General features: G+C 44.7%; 1 protein-coding gene across 2 annotated transcripts in view; it reads right to left on the bottom strand.

Moving 5' to 3' along the window:
* The window catches only part of STOX2 (storkhead box 2), a 225,984-nt gene that overhangs the window by 6,442 nt on the left and 198,039 nt on the right, over positions 1–21,503 (bottom strand). The gene's annotated exons all lie outside the window — the stretch shown is intronic.

Here is a 21,503-nt window from a genome sequence, read left to right as displayed (position 1 = left end):
GGTTATCCAAGACCTCTCAGAGTGGCCAACCTGAGGTGGAGTTGATACTTACCTTGTCCCAGCGTTGGAATCTCAGGAGGCTCTTCCTCTCCCTACCTGCAGAGATCAACATCTGTTGATGGGGGAGACAAGAGACCGTGAGGAAGAGCAGGCCTGGGGGCATCAGACACCAAACCCAGTGGCAGGGCCCAGGGAAATATGATCTCTACCTCAGGTCATACACTCTGGGACATCTGTCTTACTCTTGGATAACCACTTTAACTCCCTTTAGACAGGTAATTAAAGGGGTTCTCTAGGATTCACCAATGGATGACCTATCCCTAGGATAGACCACCTATACCAGATCAGCGGAGGTCCCAAACCCCTGACAGTTAGTTGCTCAGAAGTAACTTGAAATATGGGAGCACTGGAAATACAAAGTTCCATCCATTGTGTAGTGGATGGAGCTGGTTACTTCAAGTGACTGGAAACAGTGTTGCAGTAATCAGATCAGTCTACTACATAATGGATGGAGCTGTGTAGCCACTCCTGAACAGGTGATCTGCAGGGGCGCGGCTTGTTGGGCTACCACCAATTTGATATTAGGGACCTATCTCAGGGATAGGTCATCATTGGTTGAATCCTGGAGAAAACCTTTAAGACATGTCAGAAGATAGTATTGATGGAGGCTGTGAACTTCAATGCCCATCTGTACAATGGAGGAGCTGGTTTAATATACAGACCCACATTTTAAGGCCTCATACTTGTGATTGTTGTTTGGGTACAGATCTCACACGGACCCATTTATCCGTGTGCAGTCTGCATGTAGACCCATTCATCCGTCTGCATCTGTGCAGACATTCAGCAAATTATAGAACATATCCTATTCTTGTCCGTTTTATGGTCAAGAAAAGGAATTTTTTCCACAAACTGCAGAAAGATCTGCAGTTTGTGGACCACTAAATACATACGGTCGTGTGCATGAGGCCTAAATGTATTTGTGTATTTCTGGCACATTTTACTCCAGAATCTATTAACCATTTGCACCAAAAATTACAGGTATTTATGCCGTGTACATCAGCTTGCCAAAGTGGAATGAAAAGTGGGAATGGTTTACTACCGGGACAGGATTTACACATTTATGAATTGCGACTTTTTAACTTCAGTAGATTAGTGTCATAAAAATGAATGAAACATCTTCAGACATATTTGAAGATACAACAAATCTATCAACATTTTGATACATTTGTTGCAAACAATGGCAATGTTACCTCCGGCCAAACTGATTCTAAAAATGATAAATACCCCGTATAGTCTTCTAAGGCTACTTTCACACTAGCGGCAGCCTTCTCCAGCGGGGGAACAGCCTGCCGGATCCGTGTTGCCTCTAGTGCACCGTGCCGCCGGAAGTCCGCTCCAGCCCCACTGACTATAATGGGAGCGGGCCGGACATCCGGCAAGCATGCCGAGAGGCGGCCGGAATAAAACTACGGCATGTTGCGAACAATACAAAAGCAAATATGGCACCATCACACGAGCCTCATTAGCCAATAGAAGCTCACAGGTCCTTCATTCTTGGCCTCACTGACATACAAACAGTTTTACACCAGGTTTCCAGCCATTTTTGTTTTACATCGGGATTCCATTACAACCCAGGCATTTTACTTTACTGTTATGGGGGTACCTTGGAGGTCACTGTTATGGGGGTACTGTGGATGTCACTTATGGGGGTACTGTGGATGTCACTAGTATGGGGGAACTGTGGATGTCACTGTTATGGGGGTACTGTGGATGTCCCTGTTATGGGGGAACTGTGGATGTCACTGTTATGGGATTACTGTGGATGTCACTGGTATGGCAGAGCTGTGGAGGTCCCTGTTATGGAGGAGCTGTGGAGGTCCCTGTTATAGGGGGCGCTGTGGGTGTCATTAGTATGGGGGTAAAGTGCATGTCAATGGTATGGAGAACTGTGGATGTCACTGATATGGGAGCACTGTGGATATTTTAACCACACACACAAACAACAAAGATTTGTGCAAAGTCTGGTAATTCTGCTAGTACAGTATATACTATACAAAAGGTGTATCCAGTCTGTATCCTTTCTTGCTAGGCATGAAGGCATTTACTTGCCTTTAGGCCTCATGGACATGGCTGTATAATTTCTTCATACTACCTCCCGTAGTCCTGGGTTATGGTACAGTGCTCAGAGAGGCATAGGGGGCCTTAATGTTACCATACACTCACACTCTGTACTGAGGTACACAGAATTAGAAAAAAAAAACATGGCATGTGCTTGAGGGTAAATTATGGAACTATTTTCTTAAAGATCAGGACAGAAATATGGGGCTGCATGGCCTGAGGCCGTATTCACACAACTACTCCATGAAAGTACCATATAAATATTTGGCATAAAAATGACATATTACATTAGACTTGAAGATATGTGAATAGGAAGGATCCATATATGATGGGAATTCTGCAGTGTCTGATCTCTGGAAACAACACGTTTTCAAAGGTATATTATTTTATGATTATCAAGTTTTAAATGAATGTGAATGATAAAAAAATTCTTTAAGCACATTGTAATTTTTTTTATCTGCTGCTATCCATCCACTATAACCTATAGTGCTAACCCAAGTGCACCGTCCCCTCGCACAGCTTTTATGGTGGAGTGTTGAACATGACATCAGAAGCTTGCACGCTATAACATGGTGATACACAGACTTGGAAATTGAACTGGCACGCACGTGGAGCTCAGGGAGAGTAAACACCATTGTCTGCTCAGCAGCCGTGATCCCATCAATGCCCTTTCACACTCTTCATCTTAAAATAGAGCATTCCATTTTAGAAGTTTCATCTGTCAGTCACGACATTCCCAGACCGACAGGAAGGGGTCAAGCACATTGTATGTTCTCAAATTATAAGGATAACAATCATTTATAGCATTTGTGAAAAATCCAATTTCTGTCAAATCAAAATGATTAAATTTTCCATTTTTTTTCTTGGAAATATGTGGACATTTTCACACAGGCTTAGGAAAACAGGTAAGGCCTAAGGCTACAACTCTGATGTAAAACTGAAAAACCTCTGGTACCCACCTGCACAGACACCCAACACTTGGCAACATGGAGTCCTATTTGATGGTATAGTCCAGAGCTGGACAAATCCCAGCGGCCAGTAAGCCCTAAAATTTGCTGATGGCACCAACAGTCTTGTTTGATTTTCTATACACATTTACAGCAGTTATACATCTGTAGGAAGTTTTAATTATGTGGCTACTGGGAAAAAGATCAAATAGACTCCTAAAATGTTTGAACTAGATCTAAATAGTACAGTAATTTATCAATCCCTGGTATAGTCTATGGGGAAATTACCATAGACTGGTGTATGATATTCCCTGCACTGCCAAAGGATGCGCTTAATTTATCGCAAGGAGCAGGCCTCAATGTGAATTAGGCGCATCCTCCAGCAGTCCATGCGCCTAAACTGAAATCTACGGCAGCTGGGAGCTGAAGCTGTAGGTTTCAGTCTTCTTTTACGCCAGAAAGTGGTCCCACTTTCTCCCTCTTTATGCGCCTTTTCTGAAACTGGCTCGGGAGGCGTAGAAACATCAACTGCGCTTAAATTGAGGCACAATGAAATGTAAAGTCGCAAACATAGGGTTTCTGGCGAAGGGAGATGATAAATTCTCCCCTGTATCTCAGTATTAGAGACTAATCTTCACAAAAAATAATTAAAAAAATTGACTCAATTATTAGTTGTAGATTCTATCTGTACAGTAAGGCCAGTGTTTGGTGTATGAGGGCTGCATTTCCCAGTGGGACCACTGATTGTTTGACCTGATAAATCATGAGTTCCTGCCAATTGTGGGTTTACTATACTGTACTTAACTAAGGCTACTTTCACTCTCGCGTTTTGGGCGGATCCGTCACGGATCTACAAAAACTGACCCGTTACAATGATACAACCGCATGCATCCGTCATGAATGGATCCGTTTGTATTATCTGTAACATAGCCAAGACGGATCCGTCATGAACTCCATTGAAAGTCAATGGGAGAAGGATCCATTTTCTATTGTGCCAGATTGTGTCAGAGAAAACTGATCCGTCCCCATTGACTTACATTGTGATCCGTTTGGCTCAGTTTTGTCAAGCGGACACCAAAATGCTACAAGCAGCTTTTTGGTGTCCAAAGCGAAATGGAGGCGGAACGGAGCCAAACTGATGCATTCTGAGCGGATCCTTTTCCATTCAGAATGCATTAGTGCCAAACTGATCCGTTTTGGACAGCGTGTGAGAGCCCATGACGGATCTCACAAACAGAAAGCCAAAACGCCAGTGTGAAAAAAGCCTAAAAGTGATAACAGTACAGTAGAACTGCGGTGGAGCAGGAACTCACAGCATCATCAATCACTACAATGCTGTGAGTCAGATGAGTAGCGGTCAGTCATAGAAATGCGGCTGTCATACGAAGCTTACTTCCCGGAACTGAACATGTTTGTTTGGCACTGGCCTATTGACTTCAATTGGAGCAGCATACAAATCCATCATTTAACTCTGTTGCTGTGTAAGGCTGCTTAACATCTTTTTTTTTTTGGAGGCTCCATTAGAGGCCTTTGTCGCAGATTTCATACAAAATGCCATGCAAAACAACACAGTTATTTTGCGCTATTTTGTCTGGTAAAATAACGGACACCATGACGGAAATCTGATGGATCCCATCATAATTAGTGGATCCGCTGGGCACCATTTGTCTTTCATGGGACAGATTCGCCATTGACATAATTTTCTCTGCTGGACCAGAATAATGGAAATAATTACCGCAGATGTGAGTAGATCTTAAAGAGGTTTTCCCATCTCAGGGAATAGATGCATATCACTAGGATATGCCCCCATTGTCTGATAGGTGCGGGTCCCAACGCTGGGCCCTGCACATACACCGAGAATGGAGCCCCGAATGTTGTGGAGAGCGCAGTCGCCCTTCATTCATTTCTATGGGGACGCCGAAAATAACTGAGCACTGACTCCGCTATTTCCGTCGGCCCCATAGAAATGAATGAATTCAGTACAATGGGGAGAGCGCCCGGGGTCCTTCAGCCAACACCTTCTCCACTCTGTTCTCTGCGTAGGTGTGGGTCCCAGAAGTAGGACCCGAACCTATCAGACAATGGGGGCATATCCAAGCGATATGCCCCCTTTGTCTCAGATGGGAATACCCCTTTAAGGATGTCCTCCTGACGTTGTGCTGACCATACACTGGGGTAGCTGCCATTTTGTTTCCCCAGAGTACAATTCCTGGCACTCCTCACTGCACTGGACTGCATACACAATACATGCATACAATATTTCTCTTTTTGTGTTTTGCCGTAGGATCTTTTGGGTGATACAGTTGCTGCCTCAGTGTGTTGCCAGGGTTAAAACAGACAGTGATGGGATGTTTATTAAAAATTATTCAATTTTTCAGATACCCCAGCTATGGCTATACAGAAGAACCAAGTCCATCCATCTGCCATGCTTTGCACCTCACGTCAACGCTCAGCTGTGTGGCTAAATCTTAAGGATAAAGAGCACTTGTTTGATGACAGCGAGCTTTGCATCTTAGACACATATGTCAGACGGCACAATAACGAGCTGCGTCATTTCACCTGCCGGGGCTGTTAACAAAGTGGACCTCTCAGCATGGGAATGGGGCTAGGTGAGTTTCAGTTTTCATTGTTGCAAAGTGAACACAGTAGGAGACATTAATACTATACCAGGGCACAGTTGGAGACATGAGTATTGTAGGGGGAAGAACGGCTGGCATTACTACCATGTAAGGTACAAACCAGGACATTACTACTGTATGGAGGCACAAAGGGCGACTTTTCCGCTATATGGGGACACAAAGGGGGCATTACGTTGGGGCACTACTATGGTACGATACAAAGGGGGACAATACAATTATATAGGGAAACAAAAAAGGGATACAATTACTGAAAGTGCTGGAAAAACGAGGAGCCAAAAGATGTCTTTGCATTCTGCACAGTTGTAACTGGAGGATGTCTTCATGGCAGTCTGGACTGGATGGTTCAGAAAAGGGCAAGTCAATGATTACAAATCTGTGAGGACACCACCTGTAAGTCACTGGCGATAACTGTACTGTATTGATTTATATAGTCTGCACAATACCTATGTCGAATTGGTATCCATTACTACGCAGTCACTGTATGGTGGTAATTTTGGTCATAGTACAATGGTTTACATTCATAGTCAGTATGGAGATACTCAGTCACTATGTGGTGGTAATTTGTGTTCATGGTCTTGTGTTATTATTGGTCTTGGTTTACTGGGTTTTGTTCAGTAACAGTATGGAGATAATATTGGTTACTTGTATAATGATATTATTTTATTTGTTACCTGGGTTACTATTATTTGGAATTTATGGAATTATAAATCAAGCTGTGATTTTACTGCTTATGGATGTTGGGTTCCTCTCCTGTTTCCCACACTAGATATGAAGAGATTTTGTACTGTACAGTATATCATGTTCCTGAACTCATAGGACCATTAAAAATATCACTCAGCTCTATTAAAGCATACCCAACCTTTCAACAATCTTTGTATTAATCAGAGTACAGTGTGTGTACATGAGGGATAACACTATTTATGACAACTACAGTGGATATAAAAAGTCTACACACCCCTGTTAAAATGTCAGGTTTCTGGACTGTAAAAAAAAATGAGACAAAGATAAATCATTTCAGAACTTTTTCCACCTTTAATGTGACCTATAAACTGTACCGCTCAATTGAAAAGCAAACTAAAATCTTTTAGGTGAAGGGAAGAAAACAAAAAATAATAATAATGTGGTTGCATAAGTGTGCACACCCTCTTATAACTGGGGATGTAGCTGTGTTCAGAATTAAGCAATCACATTCAAAATCATGTTAAATAGGAGTCAGCATACACCAGCCATCATTTAAAGTGCCTCTGATTAACCCCAAATAAAGTTCAGCTGCTCTGGTTGGTCTTTCCTGAAATTTTCTTAGTCGCATCCCACAGCAAAAGCCATGGTCCACAGAGAGCTTCCAAAGTATCAGAGGGATCTCATTGTTAAAAGGTATCAGTCAGGAGAAGGGTACAAAAGAATTTCCAAGGCATTAGATATACCATGGCACACAGTGAAGACCGTCATCAAGTGGAGAAAATATGGCACAACAGTAACATTACCAAGAACTGGATGTCCCTCCAAAATTGATGAAAAGACGAGAAGAAAACTGGTCTGGGAGGCTACCAAGAGGCCTACAGCAACATTAAAGGAGCTGCAGGAATATCTGACAAGTACTGGCTGTGTGGTACATGTGACAACAATCTCCCGTTTTCTTCATATGTCTGGGCTATGGGGTAGAGTGGCAAGACAAAAGCCTTTTCTTACGAAGAAAAACATCCAAGCCAGGCTACATTTTGCAAAAACACATCTGAAGTCGCCCAAAAGCATGTGGGAAAAGGTGTTATGGTGTGATGAAAACAAGGTTGAACTTTTTGGCCATAATTCCAAAAGATATGTTTGGCCCAAAATCAACACTGAACATCACCAAAAGAACACCATACCCACAGTGAAGCATGGTGGAGGCAGCATCATGCTTTGGGGCTGTTTTTCTTCAGCTGGAACTGGGGCCTTAGTTAAGCTAGAGGGAATTATGAACAGTTCCAAATAACTGTCAGGCTTCTGCTAGAAAGCTGAACATAAGGAGGAACTTAATCTTTCAGCATGACAACCAACCAAAGCATACATCTAAATCAACAAAGGAATGGCTTCACCAGAAGAAGATTAAAGTATTGGAATGGCCCAGCCAGAGCCCAGACCTGAATCCGATTAAAAATCAGTCGGGTGATCTGAAGAGGGCTGTGCACAGGAGATGCCCTCGCAATCTGACAGATTTGGAGTGTTTATGCAAAGAAGAGTGGGCAAATCTTGCCAAGTCAAAATGTGCCATGCTGATAGACTAGAGTTGTTGCGATACCAATTTTTTTATTCGGTTTCGATACCATGAAAAAGTATTGCGATACTCGATACCATTCGATACCACGTGAAAAAAAAAAAAGCCACATGCATTCTGCATTTTAAAAAATGGCGAATCGCGCAGTATTTTTTTATTTTTTCTGTTCTGGCGTTCACCGCATAGATTTTTTTTATATTTTAATAGTTTGGACTTTTCTGACGTGGCAATATGTAATATGTTTATTATTTATACATTTTATATGTGAAATTGGGAAAAGGGGGTGATTCATACTTCATATGTTGGTGGGGTATTTTTTTCCTTTTTTTTTTACACTTTTTATTTAATAACGATTCCCCCCCCTAGGGGCCAGAACCTGGGATCTTTTCATCCCTTGTCCTATTCACCCTGATAGAGCTCTATCAGGGTAATTAGGACTTCACACTGTCCCTGCTGCTCTGTGCTCTGTGCACACAGCATCACGGATGTTACCATGGCAGCCAGGGCTTCAGTAGCGTCCTGGCTGCCATGGCAACTGATCGGAGCCCCAGGCTTACACAGCTGGGGCTCCGATCAGAAGCTGCCACTGCACCACCAATGAGGGGGAGGGGAGAGGACCTTGTGGCCACTGCCACCAATGATTTTAATACTGGGGTGGTAGAGAGGGGCCGGCACCAATGATTTTAATGGGATGCGGGGTTGAGGGGGGGGGGGGGGGAGAAGGGGCACACTGCACCACCAATGATAATTACCCCTTAATACAGGAGGCGGGTGTCAGGGGCAGGATGCCGGCAATGCGATTCTGCTACCGGCACCCGCCTCCTGTATTATGGGTTAAAGTCTACTTTTCCTGGGTCCAGACTTTCAGTATTAGGCTACACAGAGCGGCGCCCAGCGATGTCCCAGCACTTACTATTATTCCTGGGCGCCGCTCCGTTCGCCCGCTGTGCCCCATTACTGTCTCCTCTCCTGCTCCACATGCTGATTACTATCGGAGGGATGGGGAGGAGACATCAGCTTCACTAGTGGGCGTTCCTTCTCCCTGGCTGTAGCGCTGTCCAATCGCAGCGCAGGAAGGAACGCCCACTAGAGAAGCTGATGTCTCCTCCCCATCCCTCCGATAGTAATCAGCATGTGGAGCAGGAGAGGAGACAGTAATGGGGCACAGCGGGCAAACGGAGCGGCGCCCAGGACTAATGGTGAGTGCTGGGACATCGCTGGGCGCGGCTCTGTGTAGGAAAAGTACTATCATTGATGGCGCAGTGCGCCCGCCCCTCCTCCACCCCTCTCTTCTCATTGGTGGCAGCGGCGGCAGCAGCACAGGGGGAGGGAGAGACTGCTTCCTTCTCCCCGTGCTGCTGAGAGAACATGAGCGCGCTGAGAGCAGCGCTCTCATGTTCAGAGATACTAGACTGCGCAGAAGCGCAGCCCAGTATCGAAAAAATGGAAATCCCGGTATCGTATCGATACCGGGACAGAAGTATCGATTGGGTATCGAAATTTCGATACCCGCAACAACCCTATGATAGACTCATACCCAAAAGGACTGAGTGCTGTAATAAAATCAAAAGGTGCTTCAACAAAGTATAAGTATTAGTTTATGCAACCATATTATTTTATTTTTATATTTTTTCTTCCCTCTACCTAAAAGATTTCAGTTTGTTTTTCAATTGAGTTGTACAGTTTATAGATCACAATAAAGGTGGAAAAACTTCTGAAATGATTTATCTTTGTCTCATTTTTTTTACATCACAGAAACCTGACATTTTAACAGGGGTGTGTAGACTTTATATCCACTGTATATGACTTGTATCTGGCATTTTTTAGCCGTCCATAAGAATAGGCAACTTTTTTCTCTGTCAGTGAAAAAGAAAATAGACGTGTCAGTGATTTTTTTTTTTTTTTGAGGCTGGTGGTTCTTGAGTAGGTTATTTCAGTGGTAATTATAATTTTAAAGCTCATAGCATATGCTTGTAATGAGTTCTTATCAGCATATTGAGATATAGGCATTAAATGGAATCTTTATCATTGTTACGGCTTTCTCAGTAAAAAAAATGCTGGATGTCTGTGATTTTTGGATAAGTTGTCAAGAAAAAAAAATATATTCTGGTTGGCAATTTTGTGCTGTGCATGCTAAATATCTAGTTTACCAGTTTTCCAAGATATGGTGGGTGGAGACTAGCTGTCATCCACTGTGCACTGATAGTAGAGGAGAATCTTCTACATAACATTCTCTTAATCACTCAGAAGCAGTCTGAGAATAATTAGAGGATATTATAGAGAAGTACTGATCTGTATGGTTGTGAATAAAGCACTTAGGAAGTTTATATCTCAGCCCATGTAGCTGCAGCAGTCTGCTTATCTGTCTCACTGTGATCCTGCTCACTCATTCCCCTACCCCTCTTCACAGACTTGCCTTGATATGTGTAATGTGAATCCCCTGGGAGCTGCTGCCATTCTGGATAGGTTTAAAGGGAACCTGACATCAACATAATGCCTCCCTAAGTGCTCGCAGTGTTGTCATGTCTCCAACTATGTCTTTGCCTGTTTCATCTTAAGGAAAACTTCGCAAAATAAAATAAAATAAATAAAACTTGATTCATCCTGGGCAAAGTATGCAAATTGGCTGCTTGAAGTCAAAAGGGCAGAGGTCTTGATGCTCCAAGTCAAGTTAGTCGCACCACAGTCCTACCTCTTTCCCACTGATTGATGGCTCAGTGCTTTTTTTCTTTAGATGCAATGCGCCTAAGATCCTGCATATGCACTGTTATGTTTCACTTTCAGCATCTGCGCAGTGATCCGACCTTCAATGGACTTGGCATCAGAGGTTCACTCTTGGGGGTTCCTGTTTCATTTTCAGCAGCATCTGCGCAGTGAGTCGATCTTCACTGTGTTTGGTTTCAGAGGTTCACTCTTGGGGGTTCCTGTTTCATTTTCAGCTTCTGCACGGTGAGCCAATCTTCAATGTACTTGGCTTCGGAGGTTTGCTCTATAGGGTTCCCGTTTCATTTTCAGCATCTGCGCGGTGTACTTGGCTTCAGATGTTCACTCTTGGGGGTTTGTGAATACCAGGGCCAGTTTTAGACAAAGTGTGGCCCTGGGCAAAATTGAAAGTGGCGCCCCAAATCCTGAAATATCAGATCAGAACTCTGACAGAACTTTGTAGGCACGGACAGCGGTTGCAACCACAGCAGCTGATTGCAGAATGCCACATTATCTCTCTTTAGCCTTTCCACTGTAAGCTGCTGATCCTGCAGCCTCTTTGGGGATGGTCAGAGAGAGTATTTTCTGTGCTTAAAAAACCTAATGCAGAATCAACATAAGGTTTTTTTGGATGTGTTTTTTTCTGATGCATTTTATAGCACACTTTTTGATGCAGTTTTGCTGTGGATTTTCATTAATGCCAATTTTCAAAGGGAATTCTGGACATGGAACCTGCATGAAGAATAGCCAGAGCACTTAATTTTTTTCATGGTGCAGTTTATAAGCAGAAAAAAAAGGGGTTATCCCATCCGGGTTCCTGAAGTAAGTGAGAGCACAATGTGCATGCATGGTCGTCCTCAATTATGCTAATAGTGTGCTGAAAATAGCTGATCACTGGCAATTCCATAGCAGTGAATGGAGATAATGCTGCGAATGCACACTGTTATGGGGGATTTGTGGATGACACTGTTATGGAGGATCTGTGGATGACACTGTACTGGGGGATCTGTGGATGACACTGTACTGGGGGATCTGTGGATGATCGACTCACTGCGCAGATGCTGCTGAAAATGAAACAGGAACCCCCAAGAGTGAACCTCTGATGCCAAGTCCATTGAAGGTCGGATCACTGCGCAGATGCTGAAAGTGAAACATAACAGTGCATATGCAGGATCTTAGGCGCATTGCATCTAAAGAAAAAAAGCACTGAGCCATCAATCAGTGGGAAAGAGGTAGGACTGTGGTGCGACTAACTTGACTTGGAGCATCAAGACCTCTGCCCTTTTGACTTCAAGCAGCCAATTTGCATACTTTGCCCAGGATGAATCAAGTTTTATTTATTTTATTTTACTGGAGGAATCTGTGGAGGACACACTGTTATGGGGGATATATGAATGACACACTGTTATGATGGATCTGTGGATGATACTGTTATGGGGGAAATCGGTGGATGACACTGTTATGGGGGATCTGAGGATGACACACTTATGGAAGATCTTTGGATGACACTGTTATGGGGGATCTGTGGATGACACACTGTTATGGGGGATCTGTGGGTGACACTGTTATGGGGTATCTGTGGATGGCACACTGTTATGAGGGATCTGTGGATAACACACTGTTATGGGGGATCTGTGGATAACACACTGTTATGGGGGATCTGTGGATGACACACTGTTATGGGGGATCTATGGATGACACTTATTGGGGATCTGTGGATGACACTTATTGGGGATCTATGGAAGAAACACTGTTATGATGGATCTGTGGATGATACTGTTATGGGGGAATCGGTGGATGACACTGTTATGGGGGAATCGGTGGATGACACTGTTATGGGGGAATCGGTGGATGACACTGTTACGGGGGATCTGTGAATGACACACTGTTATGGGGGATCTGTCGATGACACACTGTTATGGGGGATCTGTCGATGACACACTGTTATGGGGATCTGTCGATGACACACTGTTATGGGGGATCTGTGGATGACACACTTATGGGGGATCTGTGGATGACACACTGTTATGGGGGATCTGTGGATGACACACTGTTATGGGGGATCTATGGATGACACTTATTGGGGATCTTTGGATGACACTGTTATAATGTGTGACATAGCTTTACAGATTCCTTTATTAGCAGCCCTGGTCTGCTCCCCCCCCCCCCCCCCAATTACTTTATAAAAAAAAAAAACACTGCTAATTTGGACTTCAGATCTATACTCCAATGCCTCTGCCCCCCCCCCCATTACCAATGCAGACCACCTAAACAATGCTGTCTTCAATAGTTTAACTAGAGCCCTCTATGGCCCAGACAGCCATGCGGTAATTGAACGCAGAACGGCCATGTCACAAGCACGCTGTTTGGTGGTGTCCTAAAAGTGCTGCAGACCTAGCTCATACTGGGGTCACAGAGCTCACACACAGGTCACAGAGGGGGAACACACCGGGATCAGAGGGAACACAGGAAGCACACCTGGGGGACACAGGAGGCACAGGGAGCACACACAACTCCCACTGGGAGCACAGAGGCCACAGGGAGCTCCCACTGGGAACACAGAGGTCGCAAGGAGTGCACGCAGGGGTTGCATGGAGCGCATGCAGGGAGTGCAGACAGGGCTTGCAGGGAGCGCAGACAGAGGGCGCAAGGAGCGCACACAGGGGGCGCAGGGCGCTCACAGAGGTGGCCCAGGGCGCTAACAGAGGCGGCACAGGGCGCTCACAGAGGCGGAACAGGGCGCTCACAGAGGCGGAACAGGGCGCTCACAGAGGCGGAACAGGGCGCTCACAGAGGGAACTCACAGATCAGTGACCTTCAATACAGGGCACAGCAGGGCTGTTACAACGAGAGTGACCACCAGCAGCCCTGCACCCTCCTCCACAGACACTGCTGCATGCTTGGATGGACTTACCAGGTGCTTTCATAAGACAGGGTCCTGGGATCTCCTATAGTCCAGCAGCTGAGGTCAGAGACAGCAGAAGCCCCAGTCAACCCAGTCTGATGTTTGAGCCTTGCAGCCTGGAGCAAGTGCAGGCAATGGGTGGGGGCAGGGCTATGTTAGCTTCGCCCACACAGAACATCTGCTGTGTGTGGCAGCAGGATTCTAATGCTGTGCAGTGACTGAGGTCGGGTGAGATGGGGAGACTGTGCGGGGTGGACAACAGCGCACTTCTGCAGAGTACCAATCACAGGGAGCATGTGGAGGAAAAAAAGACTCCCACCATCGTCCCATTTAACTTTCAAACATCAGGGGGCCCTGTGCAATTGCCCTGTTTCCCCCCCCCCCCCTAACGCCGGCCCTGGTGCCTACACAGTCAGCCTCTGATACCAGGTACACTGAAGATTGGCTCACCATGCAGATGTTGAAAATGAAACAGAATGGCGCATTAACGGTATCGCAGATGCATCGTGTCCAAAGAAAAAAAGAAGAGCTGTCAATCAGGGGGAAAGAGGCAGGACTGGGCACAGCTAGGGATGAATAAAGTCGTTTTTTTAGCAACATTTTCCATCAGACGAAACAAAGACATTGTTAGAGACATGATGACTATAGCTATGAGGAACTGTGGCAGTTGGAGATGCATTATGGTGATGTCAGGTTCCCTTTTTCAAAGTGAAAAGCAGTTAGGCGGGGGGCGGGTTAAACAGCTGACAACAATGAGAACTTACTAATAAGACATATTACAAAGTTTCTTCTAATATGAATGTTGATTTATGCAAAGTTGTTTGAGAAGTTAGTGACCATTTAACAATTTTTATTAAAAATGTAAATAAACCAAGTGTCTCCTTAATAATAATAAAGATATCAAATATTCTGTACACGCCATATACCAATATTTTAGCGTAGTGGCTAAGCAATTTGCACTGTTGCCTTGCACTGGAGTCTTGAGTTTAAGGGCTCTTTCACACTTGCGTTGTCCGGATCCGTCGTGTACTCCATTTGCCGAAATTACAGGCCGGATCCGGAAAAACGCAAGTGAACTGAAAGCATTTGAAGACGGATCCGTCTTCAAAATGCGTTCAGTGTTACTATGGCAGCCAGGACGCTATTAAAGTCCTGGTTGCCATAGTAGTAGTGGGGAGCGGGGGAGCAGTATACTTACAGTCCGTACGTCTCCCGGGGCGCTCCAGAATGACGTCAGAGCGCCCCATGCGCATGGATGACGTGTCCATGTGATCACGTCATCCATGCGCGTGGGGCACCCTGACGTCACTCTGGAGCGCCCGGGGAGCCGCACGGACGGTAAGTATACTGCTCCCCCGCTCCCCACTACACTTTACCATGGCTGCCAGGACTTTAGCGTCTTGGCAGCCATGGTAACCATTCAGAACCATTCAGCCATGGTAACCACGCAGAAATGCGCCAAAACGACGTTTAGCTTAAGGCCGGATCCGGATTAATGCCTTTCAATGGGCATTAATTCCGGATCCGGCCTTGCGGCAAGTGTTCAGGATTTTTGGCCGGAGCAAAAAGCGCAGCATGCTGTGGTATTTTCTCCGGCCAAAAAACGCTCCGGTCCGGAACTGAAGACATCCTGATGCATCCTGAACGGATTTCTCTCCATTCAGAATACATTAGGATAAAACTGATCAGGATTCTTCCGGCATAGAGCCCCGACGACGGAACTCTATGCCGGAAGAAAAGAACGCAAGTGTGAAAGAGCCCTAAGTCTAACCACAGGCAAAACCTGCATGGAGTTACATGCTCTTCTCATGTTTGTTAGCTTCTTCCCATACTATAATACAGATACTGATGGGTTAATGAGCCATTGTGTTTGAGTCAAGAAAATTAGAGTATGAGCCTTATGGTAAATTAATGTGAATGCTGACAATATCTATACAGCTCTGCAAAATTCACTGGTATTATATAAGCAACAGGAAATACAAAAATGCAGCCGATGTACTGGATATTCAGGCACATGTGGATGGTCAATGGTCCCTATCACCCATACAAGGTGACACGTTTATTCTTAAAGCTGTAGTAGAGTATGAGGGATAGTGGGCAACAATGAGACAGTGGGGAAGATTTATCAAAGCTTTTACGCCACAAAAGCATTAAAAGGTCTTAAAGGGTTCTCTCAACTCAGACAGGCAGCCCGAACCCTTGAAAACGCCAGCGGAACATGTCGGGGGGCAGAACCTGATTAATTGAGCTAGAGACGCACTGTAGACATAAAATAGTAGAGTGACAAAGATATAGGAGATAGCTGGGCTCCAACAGGAGTGCATACTAGCCCAGTCCCGATCAGGCAGCTAGCAAATAAAACATAGTTGCTGAAATAGCGAACAGTGCGTTCTCCGCTATAAAGTATTAAAGCACTTCCCATTGAGTATTAAAGCACTTCCCATTGATTTTTACAGTAGAAATAAAAGTGAAGTCTTTCAAACACATATAGTTAATAGGCAAATGCAAGTAGTGGTGATTCATAGTCAAATGACTAATTGTAAATAAATTGTGAAACAATACCACACGGTCGGGGCATCTCCTATCAGTCGTCAGTAAAAAACGGACCAAACACAGATGCTATCTGTGTTGTGTCAGTGATTTTTCACGGACCCATAGACTCTGATGTCCGAGTCCAGTCTGCATCACATTCCAAGTAGTGCATGTCTCAGTGATTTTTTTTTCACTGATCCACGGTCAGTCAAAAAATACTGATGTGTGAACAGACACGTTAAAATCAATGGGTACATGTACTGTCTGTGGAAAATGTAAAGAGCACATGTCAGTGGAAAACGGAAATGTGAATGAGGCTTAAATGGGGTATTGCCATCTCGGCCTTTCATGGCTCAGATGAGAATAACCACAGTGGTGGCCAGAATTACAGCAACATGACGGCAGAGCACTGACCACTTGGCCATTTACGTGACACTGCATCCCACAGCCAACGCTTACTGTGGTCGTTAACATCATAGTCATGAAAGGCCAAGATAGCAATAACCCTTGAATCTTCCATACAAGCAATTCTATGCTTGTTGTGGCTCTGAGAGCTGCCCTTAGTTTGTAACGCCTGTCGGGAAAGAAACATTTTACATGTGCTTATTATAGAGTAGCAATTACATATACTGTATATCTGTTCAGAATCCATATAACGTACTGCTATAAAATTACACCGCTTAAGCATCAATCTTTAGGACAACAGAATAGCTATGGTTTGGTCACATAGGCTCACCTCTGAAGTGAACCTGTGGTATGCACTATGCACATAAACTGTGATCCCCCTAAGTTGTTGGCCTCAGATATGAGAACTCAGAGCTGCGGTGAATTTGGAAAGCCTTCACTAAATATCCCATAGTGAGAAAGTAAAAAATGGAATTTTAGAAATGTTTGCACATTTATTAAAAAGGAAAAAACAAAAATTTTGTATTGACATAAATATTCAGACCCCATGCTATCACACTTAAAATTTAGCTCTGGGGGCCTCCCATTTTATGTTCACTTTTGAGATGTTTCCACACCTTGACTGGAGTCAACCTGTGGTAAATTCAACTGATTGGACAAGATTAGGAAAGATACACACCTGTCTATTTAAGGTCCTACAGCTGACAATTCATATCAGAGCAAAAACCAAGCCATCAGGAGGAAAGAACTGCCTGTAGAGCCCAGAGACAGGATTATGTGGAGGCACAGACCGGAGAAGGGTACAAAATATTTTAGGTGCAATAAAAGTTCCCAAGAACACAGTGGCCTCCATAGTTCTTAAATGGAAGAAGTTTGGAACAACCAGGACTCTTCCTAGATCCGACCACCCCACCAAACTAAGTAATCAGTGGAAATGAACCTTGCTAAGGGAGGGGACCAAAAACCCAATGGTCACTCTGGTTGAGCTCCAAAAGATCTCATGTGTGGATGGGAGAAACTTCCAGAAAGTCAACCATCACTGCAGCACTCCACCAATCTGGGCTTTATGGCCAGAAAGAAGCATCTCCTCAGTAAACGAGACATGAACATTTGCAAAAAAGCACCTAAAGGAGAGAGCCCTGAATTGAACCCAATCGAAGTGGCTGTCCACCAACGGTCCCCATTCAACCTGACAGAGCTTGAGAGGATCTGCAGAGAAGAATGGCAGAAAATCCACAAATCATGTGGTATATTTGCCAAAGGTGCTTCAACTAAGTATTGAGTAAATGGTCTGAATATTTATGTCAATGCAATATCTGCTAATTTATTGAAAATAAAAATCTAAAAGATTTCTAGAATATGGGATATTAAGTACAGAATAAAGGGGAAAACTTTATTTTTATTTTTTGCACAAAGCTGCAACATAAAAAAATGTTAAAGGGCCTGAAGACTTTCTGAATGCACAGTACATTTTAACATAAGAACTCTTTGTGAAATACTGAATTCATTTTCTTCAAAACGGCAGTGACTGAAAGCTGAACATAGGTAGAATGCATCAATTCACTAATGGGCCATTAGAAGTCATCTAAAGACTTCGAGTGAGTCCTTGTATAGGGCAGAGAAGTTGGATGCTCTAAATCTGACCGAGTCATCCCAAGGCATTTTCTAAAGCAGCTGCAGTAGATGAGGGCTCACTTTCAGGAGGCTGTCATGCTTGGGGGAGCTCTATGAAGAAATATATGCACATAATATAATATCTACATACCTCCCAACAAGTTCTAATTTTTGGCAGTAAAAAGATGTGTGGCTGACAGTGAAGAAATATGACATTAAATAGGCTGGGCTGATCGATTGGTCATCTATTAGAAGCATGACCTTGTTTTAATTTTTTAGGCAGAATTGTTGGGAGGTATTACATCATTATGGGTTGTGGATGACTTAAAGGGTTTGTCTTTTCCTGTGCTTTATGACTGTATCATGAAAAGCTTATAGATTTATCTATGCCAGTATTTAGAGTCCTTTAGCTCATATACCCATGTAGGCAGAACCTTTTAATACTTAGCTTTTTGTGGCACATATACTCATGTGGGCAGAGCTATTGACACTTAGAAAAGTGGTGGAAAACAAAACCTGAGTTTGACCTGGTATTATGTCCTGTTGATGAATCTGGCACTTTCTGAGAGACTGACACACCATTTCAACAGGGTGCAAATATTAAAGGGGTTTTCCAGGCACCTAATACTGATGGCCTATACACAGGATAGGTCATTCATATCCAATCGGTGAGGGTCTGACACCCCACTCATCGACTGTTCCCTGCTGCTTCCTGTGCTGGAACTAACACTCTGTATGGAACAGGAAGCATAGCTCTCTTCAAAGTGTAGTGGTCATGTTGGGTTACTGCAGCAAAGTTCTAACTGAAGTGGATGAAACCTGAGCTGCAGTAACCCAGCATGACCACTACACTATGAATGGAGATATGCTTCCTGTTACATTCAAAGTGTTAGTCCCAGCAACGGAGGCTGCAGGGAACAGGTGATAGGGGGGAAGGGGGTGTCAGACCCTCAACGATCGGATATTAATGACCTATCCTGAGGATAGATTATCAGTATCAAGGGCCTGAAAAAATCCTTTAATATACAGTATCTCACATAAGTGAGTCCACCCCTCACATTTTTGTAAATATTTTATTCTATCATTTCATGGGACAACACTGAAGATCTGACACTATGATACAATGTAAAGTAGTCAGTGTACAGCTTGTATAAGGCTACTTTCACACTAGCGTTCGGGTGTCCGCTCGAGCGCACCGTTTGAAGGGGCTCACGAGCGGCCCCGAACGCATCCGTCTGGCCCCAATGCATTCTCAGTGGAGGCGGATCCACTGAGAATGCATCCGCCTGCCAGCGCTCAGCCTCCGCTCCGCTCAGTGAGCGGACACCTGAACGCTGCTTGCAGCGTTCGGGTGTCCGCCTGGCCGTGCGGAGGCGAGCGGATCCGTCCAGACTTACAATGTAAGTCAATGGGGACGGATCCGCTTGAAGATGACACCATATGGCTCAATCTTCAAGCGGATCCGTTCCCCATTGACTTACAATGTAAAGTCTGAACGGATCCGCTCAGACAACTTTCACACTTAGAAAATTTTCTAAGTTTTAATGCAGACGCATCCGTTCTGAACGGATGCGAACGTCTGCATTATCGGAGCGGATCCGTCTGATGAAACATCAGACGGATCCGCTCCGAACGCTAGTGTGAAAGTAGCCTAACAGTGTAAATTTGGTGTACCCTCAAAATAATAACACACAGCCATTAAAGGGCTTCTGTCACCCTAATAAACAGTTTTTTTTTTTTTTTGTGTGTACTTTTAATCCCTATACTGCGATTTATCCATACATAATGCGATTAATCATTTTGGTTCAGTAGATTCTCCTAAAAACGCACTTTTATAATATGTAAATAACCGGTCTACCAGCAAGTAGGGCGGCTACTTGCTGGTAGCAGCCGCATCCTCCTATCATAATGACGCCCCCTCCGCATGTTGATTGACAGGGCCAGCGGACGCGCTCGTTCTCTGCTGGCCCTGTCTGCATTCAAAATCTGGCGCCTGCGCCGTAACGGTATTCAATCGGCACAGGCGCACTGAGAGGCGGACGCTCGCTCTGCCGCTCCATCCTCAATGCGCCTGCGCCGATGACGTCACATCTACACCCGGCGCAGGCGCATTGAGGAAGGAGCGGCCGAGCGAGCGTCCTCCTCTCAGTGCGCCTGCGCCGACTGAAAACAGGTACGGCGCAGGCGCCAGATTTTGAATGCAAACAGGGCCAGCAGAGAAAGATCCCGTTCGCTGGCCCTGTCAATCAACATGCGGAGGGGGCGTCATTATGATAGGGGGATGCGGCTGCTACCAGCAAGTAGCCGCCCTACTTGCTGGTAGCAAGGTAATTTACATATTATAAAAGTACGTTTTTAGGAGAATCTACTGAACCAAAATGATTAATCACATTAGGTATGGATAAATCACAGTATAGGGATTATAAGTAAACAAAAAAAAACAAAAAACAGTTTAGTGGGGTGACAGAAGCCCTTTAATGTCTAAACCGCTGGCAACAAAAGTGAGTACACTTCTGAGTGAAAAAGGCCAAATTCTGCCCTCAGTGTCATTATTTTGTGTGGCCACCATTATTTTCCAGCACTGCCTTAACTCTCTTGGGCATGGAGTTTCACAGGTTGCCACTGGAATCCTCTTCCACTCCTCCATGATGACATCACGGAGTTGGTGGATGTTAGAGACCTTGAGCTCCTCCATCTTCCATTTGAGGATGCCCCTCAGATGCTCAATGGTGTTTCGGTCTGGAGACATGCTTGGCCAGTCCAGCACCTTTACCCTCAGTTTCTTTAGCAAGGCAGTGGTCGTCTTGGAGGTGTGTTTGGGGGTCGTTATGTTGGAATACTTCCCTGCGGCCCAGTTTCTGAAGGGAGGGGATCATGCTCTGATACAGTATGTCACAGTACACGTTGGCATCCATGGTTCCCTGAACGAATTGTATTTCCGCACAGCCGGCAGCAGTCATGCATGCACCGTTACACTCCCACCACTGGTCTTGACTGTAGGCAAGACACAATTGTCTTTGTACTCCTCACCTGGTTGCCGTCACACACTCTTGACACGATCTGAACCAAATAAGTTCATCTAGGTCTCATTAGACTACAGAAAATTTTTCCAGTAATCCATGTCCTTAGTCTGCTTGTCTTCAGCAAACTGTTTGCAGGCTTTCTTGTGCATCATCTTCCTTCTGAGGCGACAGCCATGCAGACCAATTTGATGCAGTGTGCGGCGTATGGTCTGAGCACTGACAGGGTGACCCCCCCACCCCTCTAACCTCTGCAGCAATTCTGGCAGCACTCGTTTGTCTATTTTGATAAGACAACCTCTGTATATGACGCTGAGCACATGCACTCATTGCTCAGATCAGAACCTCCCATGCTTAGATCAGACC

Source organism: Bufo bufo, chromosome 2 (genome assembly GCF_905171765.1).
Source record: "Bufo bufo chromosome 2, aBufBuf1.1, whole genome shotgun sequence".
Lineage (NCBI taxonomy): Eukaryota > Metazoa > Chordata > Amphibia > Anura > Bufonidae > Bufo > Bufo bufo.
Note: the sequence above shows the minus strand (reverse complement) of the source record. Positions and strands in the feature narration are given on the sequence as shown.